The following is an 8,258-nucleotide window of genomic DNA, read 5'->3' on the forward strand; positions in this document are numbered from 1 at the left end:
ACTACGGAAGTAGGATTGCCCAACCTTCCTTCCGAGAAGTGGCTGGTGGGTTTGAACCTCCAGCCTTCTGGTTAGCAGTCAAGTGCCTTAGGCACTATGCTACCAGAGCTCCTGATATAATATATAAACTGATATAATTTTCTAGTAATATTGTCTGATATAATGAATAGTGTTTCACTGCTATTTATGAGGTTTGCACTGGCCAGTTTTTTCAGAAGTGGATGGCCCCTTCCTTCTTCCCAGTCTGTCTTAGTCTGGAAGCTCCGCTGAAAACTATCCACCATGGGTGACCCTGCTGGTGTTTGAAACACTGGTGGCGCAGCCTCCAGCTTCACAGCAACATGCCAGCCACCGCACTCTGACACACTGACAGATGAGTGGTGGTGTCTGTTAGTAGTTTTGCTAATGACGGAGTATTTCTGCTGGACACGGTGGGGAGTCGGTCACCAGCTGGTGAGGGTGTGTAGCTGTGAGCAGCCATGGAGTCAGTGCCGTCTCCTGGTGACATCGTACACAGGACACACAGTGCTGCCCAGTCACGCCCCATCCTCATGACCAGCTGCGGGTCGCGCTGCAGTGGCACCAAGGGTTCTCACTGGCTGATTTTCCGAAGCGGATCACCAGGCCTTTCTGCCTACCCCATCTTCGTCTGGAAGCTCTGCTGAAACCAGTTCAGCATCCAGGCCTCACTGACCAACGAGCGGTGGCTGTGCCTGAGGTGCATGGGCCAGGAACGGATGGAAGGCAGGAGCTCCCCCACGGAGCCACCCCAGCGCCTGCCCCCAGGGTTTGGGAGCCCGAGGACTTGATAGCTGCAGAGGGGATGGGCTTGGAGCAGTGGGGAGGACAGAAAATGGGAAGCAAAGAGGGGGATGGGGTCCACCTCAGGGTGGAGTCTGAAGCTCTCCTGGTAAGAAGTCAGTGCGAAACTGAAAAACCAAGAAGTGGTGAAAAACAAAAACTAGCACACTGTTTAAAGATGAGGAAGGAACATCAAAGGAATCAGCTAAAAGAAACCAGCAGGCAAGTTGTGGGGAAGCCAATTGACTGCCGGTTTTCTCAAGGAACCCTGATCATTATTCGACTGGTGAGAATGCCTGCAGTTCTGTCTGGGGAATGGAATCGTTGGGACTGAGTAAGGTGATGGTTCTCCCCGTCGGGGAGTGTAATTAACACCACTGGATCGCACATTCATAAAGGGCTCAAATGGCAAATCTCATGTTATATACATTCTACCCAAATAAACATTTTTAAAACAGTAAGCAACCTCATGATGAATGGAGGAAAGATTGGAGTTGTCAAGGATTTCATTTTATTTACATCCACAAGCAACAGCCACGGAGCTCTGGTAGCGTAGTGCCCAAGGCACTTGACTGCTAACCAGAAGGCTGGCGGTTCAAACCCACCAGCCACTCCTCGGAAGGAAGGTTGGGCAATCTACTTCCGTAGTGATACTGCCTCGGAAACCCAAGGAGGGGTCGCTATGGGTTGGGTCTCAATGGCACATAACAACAACAACAACATCCACAAGCAACAGCCACAGAAGCAGCGGCCAGGAAATCAAAGGCTATGTGCCATGGACAAATCTGCTGCAAAAACCCTCCTTGAAGTGTTAGAACAGAGATGTCACTTGGAAGACTAAGGTGCACCTGACCCAAACCACAGTATTTTCAATCGCCTCATATGCAGGTGAAAGATGGACGCTGAATAAAGAAGACCAAAGAATTGATGTATTTGAGTTGTGGTGTTGGCAGAAAATACTGAAAATACCATGGACTGCCAGAAAAATGAACCAATCTGTCCTGGAAGAGCTGCGGCTGGGATGCTTCTGGGAAGTGAGAGTGGCCAGACCATGTCTCACGTACTTTGGACCTATTATCAGGAGGGACCAAAGGACATCATGCTCTGTGAAGCAGAAGGTCAGCGAAAAAGGGAGATGGCCTGACACAGTGGCTGTGACGATGGGCTCAGGTATAGCAAGGATTGGGAGGCTGGCGGGTCCACGCAGTGTTTTCGTTCCTCTGTACATAGGGTCGCTAAGAGTCAGGGCTGACTTGACGGCACCTAACAGCACAACCATAATAAAACAATTTTTAAGTACATGAATATATAACTATAATAAAAAACAGAAACTTAAAAAAAGAACAAAGCCTGGTGTTGGCATCTTCCCACCCCGCCATCCCTCCTCTCGTATCCCCATTATGCAGGATTCAAAATTGAAGCACTGAGCTGGGGCCATTGCCTGGTTTCTGGCGCCCCCTGGTGATCAGAGTGGCTCCTACCATCAGCACCAGACATGGCGGGCAGTAAGAGGGGATGGCTGGGCTTTTCTTAACCTGCCCCATATTCCACTCATTCATTCATTCCATAAATAGTTATTGAGCACCTACTGTATACCAGGCACTATTCTAGGCCTTAGGGATACAGGAATGACCAAAACAAAATCCCTCACCCAAATGAGGCTACAGTACAGAAAATGAGACAGATAACACATAAGCAAGCCAGACACAAGGTGGCTTTAGCTGCAAGTAAGATGCTTTAAAAGTAATACAGACCCTTGTGAAAGAAAAGGAGCTCTGGTGGCATACTGCCTAAGGGCACTTGACTGCTAACCAGAAGGCTGGTGGTTCTAACCCACCAGCCACTCCTTGGAAGGAAGGTCGGGCAATCTACTTCCGTAGTGATACTGCCTCGGAAACCCAAGAAGGAGTCTCTATGAGTCAGAATTGGCTCCACGACAGTGAGTTTTGTGAAAGAGGCTCATTAGGTAATGCATTGTTTTGTTAGCTGGCATTGACTCTCAATGACCCCATGCCCAGTGGGATAGATGCTGCCTGGTTCTGCAGCGGAACCCATGATCGGGTGTGGATCAGAACACGGGGGTCCACAGGGTTCTCACTGGGTGATTTTCAGAAGTGGATCGCCAGGCCTTTCTCCCTAGTCTTAGTGTGGAAACTTCAGGGAAACCTGTTCAGCATCCTAGTCACATGCAAGCCTCCACGGACAGAGGGTGGGGCTGCACATGAGGTGCACTGGCCGGGGATCAGACCTGGGTCTCCTGCATAAAAATTCCACTGCTGTGGAGTCGACTCACAGCGCCCCTAGAGGACAGAGTGGAACTGCACTACAGGGTGTCCAAGGCTGTAATCTTTATAGAAGCAAAGCCCAAACCACACCCACTGCCATGGGGTCTACTCACAGTGCTCCTAGAGGACAGAGTGGAACTGCACTACAGGGTTTCCAAGGCTGTAATCTTTATAGAAGCAAAGCCCAAACCACACCCACTGCCATGGGGTCTACTCACAGTGCTCCTAGAGGACAGAGTGGAACTGCCCCACAGGGTGTCTAAGGCTGTAATCCTTGACTGCCTAATCTTTCTCTCATGGAGTGGCTGGTGGGTTTGGTTCCAACCACCAACCTTTTAATTAGCAGCCAAATGCTTTAACCAGCCCGCCACCAGGGTCTGTTCAATGGAAGGTGGGAATTCTACTGCTGAGCCACTACTGCCTGATACCCTCGGAGTAGTATTCTCTCCACATTTGAGATGAGAACACTGTGGACCAGAGAGGTTAAGGGATTTACCCCAGGTCACACAGCCAGGAAGGGGTGCAAGGATCTCCATGTAGGGATCTGCACACACGTCCTGCCAGAGAAGCAGGATCTGCTGTTCCAACTCAGCAGGGAGAGTGTGTCTGCTGCACGTGGAGTAAGAGCAAAGACTTGGCAGTTCTGATGTAGCCGGGGACTGGCACCAGGACACCCAGAGGCCCACCACCCATCCCTTAACTTATTCAGCAGATGTTTCCTGGACACCGACTGGTGCTGATGCCAGGGGCCCAGTGATGAACAGGGCAGTGCAGAGACAGGGCACAGCCTCCCTGGCCTCCGGGCACGCAGGGGTTAAGGGCAGCCGCTCCCACGTGAGAGCACCTTACAACAGAGCCACATACCCGCAGAGCAGGCGGCCTGCGCACACTCACCACTCCCCTTGTACACTGCTGCTGTGTTGGCTCCACCTGGCAGAGGGCCGGCCGCCGCCAGGGAGGGCAAGTTGGGCAAACAGGTGGGGAGACCAGGACGCAAGCCCCAGGTCCCCTCCCCACCGCCCATGCCAGGCGAGCACCTGGGGCCTGGCTCCTAACACCTGCCCAGAGGCCACCCAGCTCCCCGGACAGGTAAGTCTCCCCATTGCTCTCCCCACCACCTGGTAGGCAGGACCCAGGCCTGGCTCCCCCACCGTGGGGTCCTGGGATCCCCCGTCCCCTCCCCCTAACTCTCCAAAGCAGAAAACTGTCCTTCCTGTGTGGACATCTGACACAGTTTCCAAGGGATTATCTGGCTGGCAGTTCCTGCCCTGGCCGCCTGCCCAGGGCACCACTTCAAAGGTTCATTGTAGCCCAGGTGGTGCCAGCGGGCTAAAGGGCACAGGCTGCTCTCAGATACCACCTCCCTCCAGCGGGGGAGGGGGAGGGGCATTAGCGCCCACCGAGACCCAGGTAGCCTCCGGCAGCCTGAAGCGGTGGCAGGCGTGGCGGGCTGGCCCCTGAGCCTCGGGGAACGCTCAGAGATTTGCAAGCTCTGGGACAGCTGCAGCTCCTTCTCTCCACTGCTGGCTCCTCCAGGAGCTGTGGCGGATGCAGGAGGGCCAGTCTCCCAACTCAGAAATGCAGTTTGGGGCAGGGGCGGGTGGTGGTCACAACAGTCCCCAGTGCGGAGAAGGGTCTGAATCTTCTCTGGGCAGAGGCAAGAGGCAGCCCAGAGCCCCGGCGGAGAGGGGTAGGGTGGCCGGCGTTTTCTGGGTCAATTGCTGTCATTTGCAGGACAAAAGGAGCCGCAGGAGTGAGTGTCCGGTTGCGGCCTCAGTTCTCTTTGTCCTGGAGCCCCCCCACCCCTGCCCCAGCCCAGGAGAGGCACTGGGCTAGGGAGACACTGGCATGGAGTGGGGGGGTACAGACTGGCCCTGGCAGGCTTGGGGGTGCTACAGGGGGGCAGAGAAGCTTGAGATCCAGGAGGCTGTGCTGGAGCTAGAGGTGGGGGGCCGCATCTCGACTCTCAGACTCCCAGATTCCACCCTGCCTGGGGTCTGGAGAGAAAACCCACAGAGCTAGACAGACAGAACTGGCTCTGGTGAGCTTCTCCTCCCTGAGCCTCAGTTTTCCGCTCTGTAAAATGGGGATGATAAGTCCCTGTGCCACAGGCTGCCGACATGGGCAAAGGAGATGACAGGCAACCAACCCTGGCTCAGGCAGGTTCAAGAGAGGCCATCCCACCCAAAACTGGAGCTGGAAAACGCTTTGTGAGGCACACTGAGAAAGAATGGGCTCAGAGAGGGACAGCCACTTGCCTGGGGCTGCAGAGCAATTAGAGTCACCAGGCAGATAGGAGTCAAAACGCAGAGAAGGGAAGCTGGGAGCTGTCCGTGCCCTCAAACAACTCCCCACGCTCAGGATCTTCCAAAAGTTCTGCCTCCTTGGTTCAGGGCAAAACCAGACCTGGTGCTTCCGTGTGGCCCTGAGGTTGGGGAAAGTCCAGGGTGGGTGGGGAAATTTGATTTCTGTACTTCCTCCTGGGCCGGCCAGGCATCAAGGGGAGCAGAGTTTGCCCAGGTGAGGCCTGACACCCTCTGGAATGGGCTGCGGTCAGTGGGAGGCAGGGCTGGGAGGAGGGGCTGCCCTGGCAGTTAGCCTGCATTTACTGAGTACCTACTGTGTCCCAGGGAGCTCTGGCAGCCTAGTGCCTAAGGCATTTGGCTGCTAACTGGAAGACTGGCGTTCAAACCCACCAGCCACTCATTGGAAGGAAGATGGGGCAATCTATTTCCGTAGTGATACTGCCTGGAAACCCAAGGAGGGGTCGCTATGAGTCGGGTCCTACTCAATGGCAGTGAGTTCGTTTTTCCTGGTTTTACTGTGTGCCAAAAGGAGGTGACTCCTAGTAGACAATCGTGTGCCAGCAGAGCCCATTCCATTCACACCAGTGTACCCAGAGTCAGGGTATCCTATGGGCAAGGGAAGCACGAGCTTACTTTTGCTTACTTACTAGTCTGGAGTGAACAATTTCACATTTTTTCACCATATCTGTCTGTCTCCCAGCCCCATAGCACCTTCCTACAGAATCCAAGCCTCTTTCCAAATGTACAATCCCTGATGGGGACGGAATACTTAGCAAGCCGGGTAAGCAGGGGCTTACTTGTGCTTACTTACTAACTTGTAGCGAACAGTTTCACATGGTGAAACCTATACGAAACGGTTTACTACAGATTCGTCAGTAAGCACAAGTAAGCCCCTGCTCACCTGGCTTATTGGTTAATCCACCCCCATGTGCACCCCCCCTGCACCACCACCCGTCTGTCCGTGGAGGCTCACGTGTTGCCAGGACGCTGAACAGGTTTCGGCAGAACTTTGAGACTGAGGCAGACCAGGAAGAAAGGCCTGGCAACCTCTGTCCGCCGATGAGAAGCGTGTGGATCACAGTGGTCTGATCTGCAGGCAATCACATGGGTGGCGAGGGGCGGGCGCTGCTTCATTCCATACTGTGTCTCTGTGGGTCGGGGGATGTGAGGCCAGTAACAACTGTGTGCCAGGTGCTAGTCTAAGCCTCGGGGGCTCAGCAGCTAAAAGTACAGCCAGAGCCATATACAGGTGGAGCCTCTGTTCAGTGAGAGTGGACAAGGAAGAACAAACATGGTAAGGAAGCTAAATCATGGACTGTGTGCTGGGTTAAAACATGGAGCGCTCTGTGAGGAAAAACAAGCAAGAAGGAATAAGAGCAATTGGGAAGGGGGTCTGTGAGGGGTGCTGCTGGCTGAAGGGATGGAGCATGAGTCCATCCAGAGGTACCTCGGAAGGAAGGCCTGGCAATCTACTTCCAAAAACTCAGCCACTGAAAACCCAATGGGGCTCAGTTCTACTCCTGGATCACCAGGAGTCAGAGTCCACTGGGCAGCCACTGGTTTGTTTCTTGGCTCATTGAGGAGATGTTTGAACAAAGAAGGAAGTGATATATTGGGGAGGGCATTTCAAGCAGAAGGAACAGCTTCTGCAAAGGCCCTGAGGCAGGACATCTGAGCCTGAAGAGTTAGAGGAACACAGGGAGCAGAATGAGTGAAGGGGAGAGAGGAGAAGGGGAAGGCAGGGAGGAAGTGGAAATTGAATATACAAAGGAAGTCAGGAGGGCTTCTTGGAGGAGGTGTGACATTAAAGGAGGGTGGTATATATGATATTCTGTGAGGTGGACCTGACCTGGGTATCACAATGGGCTTCCTGGAGGAGGTGGCAGTGGATCTGAGTCCTGGAAGGTGAGGGAGCCAGTCATGTATGGATGTGGGGGAGGGCAACCTGTGCAAAGCCCCTGAGGCAGGACAGTGTCTGGTGAATTGGAACTGCAAGGAGGGGGTCCATGTGGCTGGAGCAGAGTGAGTGAGGGCAAGAGAAGAGGGGAGGGCAACCAGCGGATAGGGAAGGTTGTGCTTGGCCCTGTGGGTCACAGGGAGGAGTCAGGCTGTTATCAGAGGGAGGAGGGAGCCCTGGAGGGCTGTGAGCAGAAGAGGAATAGGCTTGACTCAGGAGCTCATGAGCGCCCTCTGGCTGCAGTGTGGGGAACAGACTGCAGGGGCAAGGGTGGGAGCTCCAGACTGGGGCGGGGAGGGATGCAGTGGTCCAGGTGGGTGATGACCAGGCTGGACCAGGTGAAGGCAGAGAAACGGGAGAAGTGGGCAGATTCTGGATAGATTTTGGTAGAACTGAGAGTATTTGCTGATATACGAGAGCTAGAAGGCGGTCCAGAGTAATTAGGAAAAAAGTTGAAAGAATGTTCCAGAACACTAATCTAGCCTGTTCTAGATCACAATGTGTGGGAAGGACAGGAAGGTAGAGAGATGGAGACCACCTGAGGCAGCGACCCCTGAACGTCAGAACGAGGGCTTTTGGTTTTACAATGTTAAAGGATCATTTTCTTCCCAAAAAGGTAAAGTCATGACTCGCATACAAACATTTAATGAATAGATATTTAATAAGCTTATTTAACTTATTAATTAAGGTGGGAACAGTAAGATGTTACCTTTCAGAGATTGCAAGAACACTCACCCACACACAGGCAATTGAGGACGTGAAGATGAATTTTCAAACACATGCAAAACCGGTCAACAGCCCCAAGGCAACGTCACTGGTGGTCTCCACCAGACAGGATCCACTTGCCCTTTGATGGGTGTGGTGGTTATGTTTGTGTGTCAGCTTGGCTGGGCCTGGCTGAGTGGCTGG

This window comes from Orycteropus afer, unplaced genomic scaffold, assembly GCF_000298275.1.
Source record: "Orycteropus afer afer isolate SDZICR_OR568_19922 unplaced genomic scaffold, OryAfe1.0 scaffold00291, whole genome shotgun sequence".
Lineage (NCBI taxonomy): Eukaryota > Metazoa > Chordata > Mammalia > Tubulidentata > Orycteropodidae > Orycteropus > Orycteropus afer.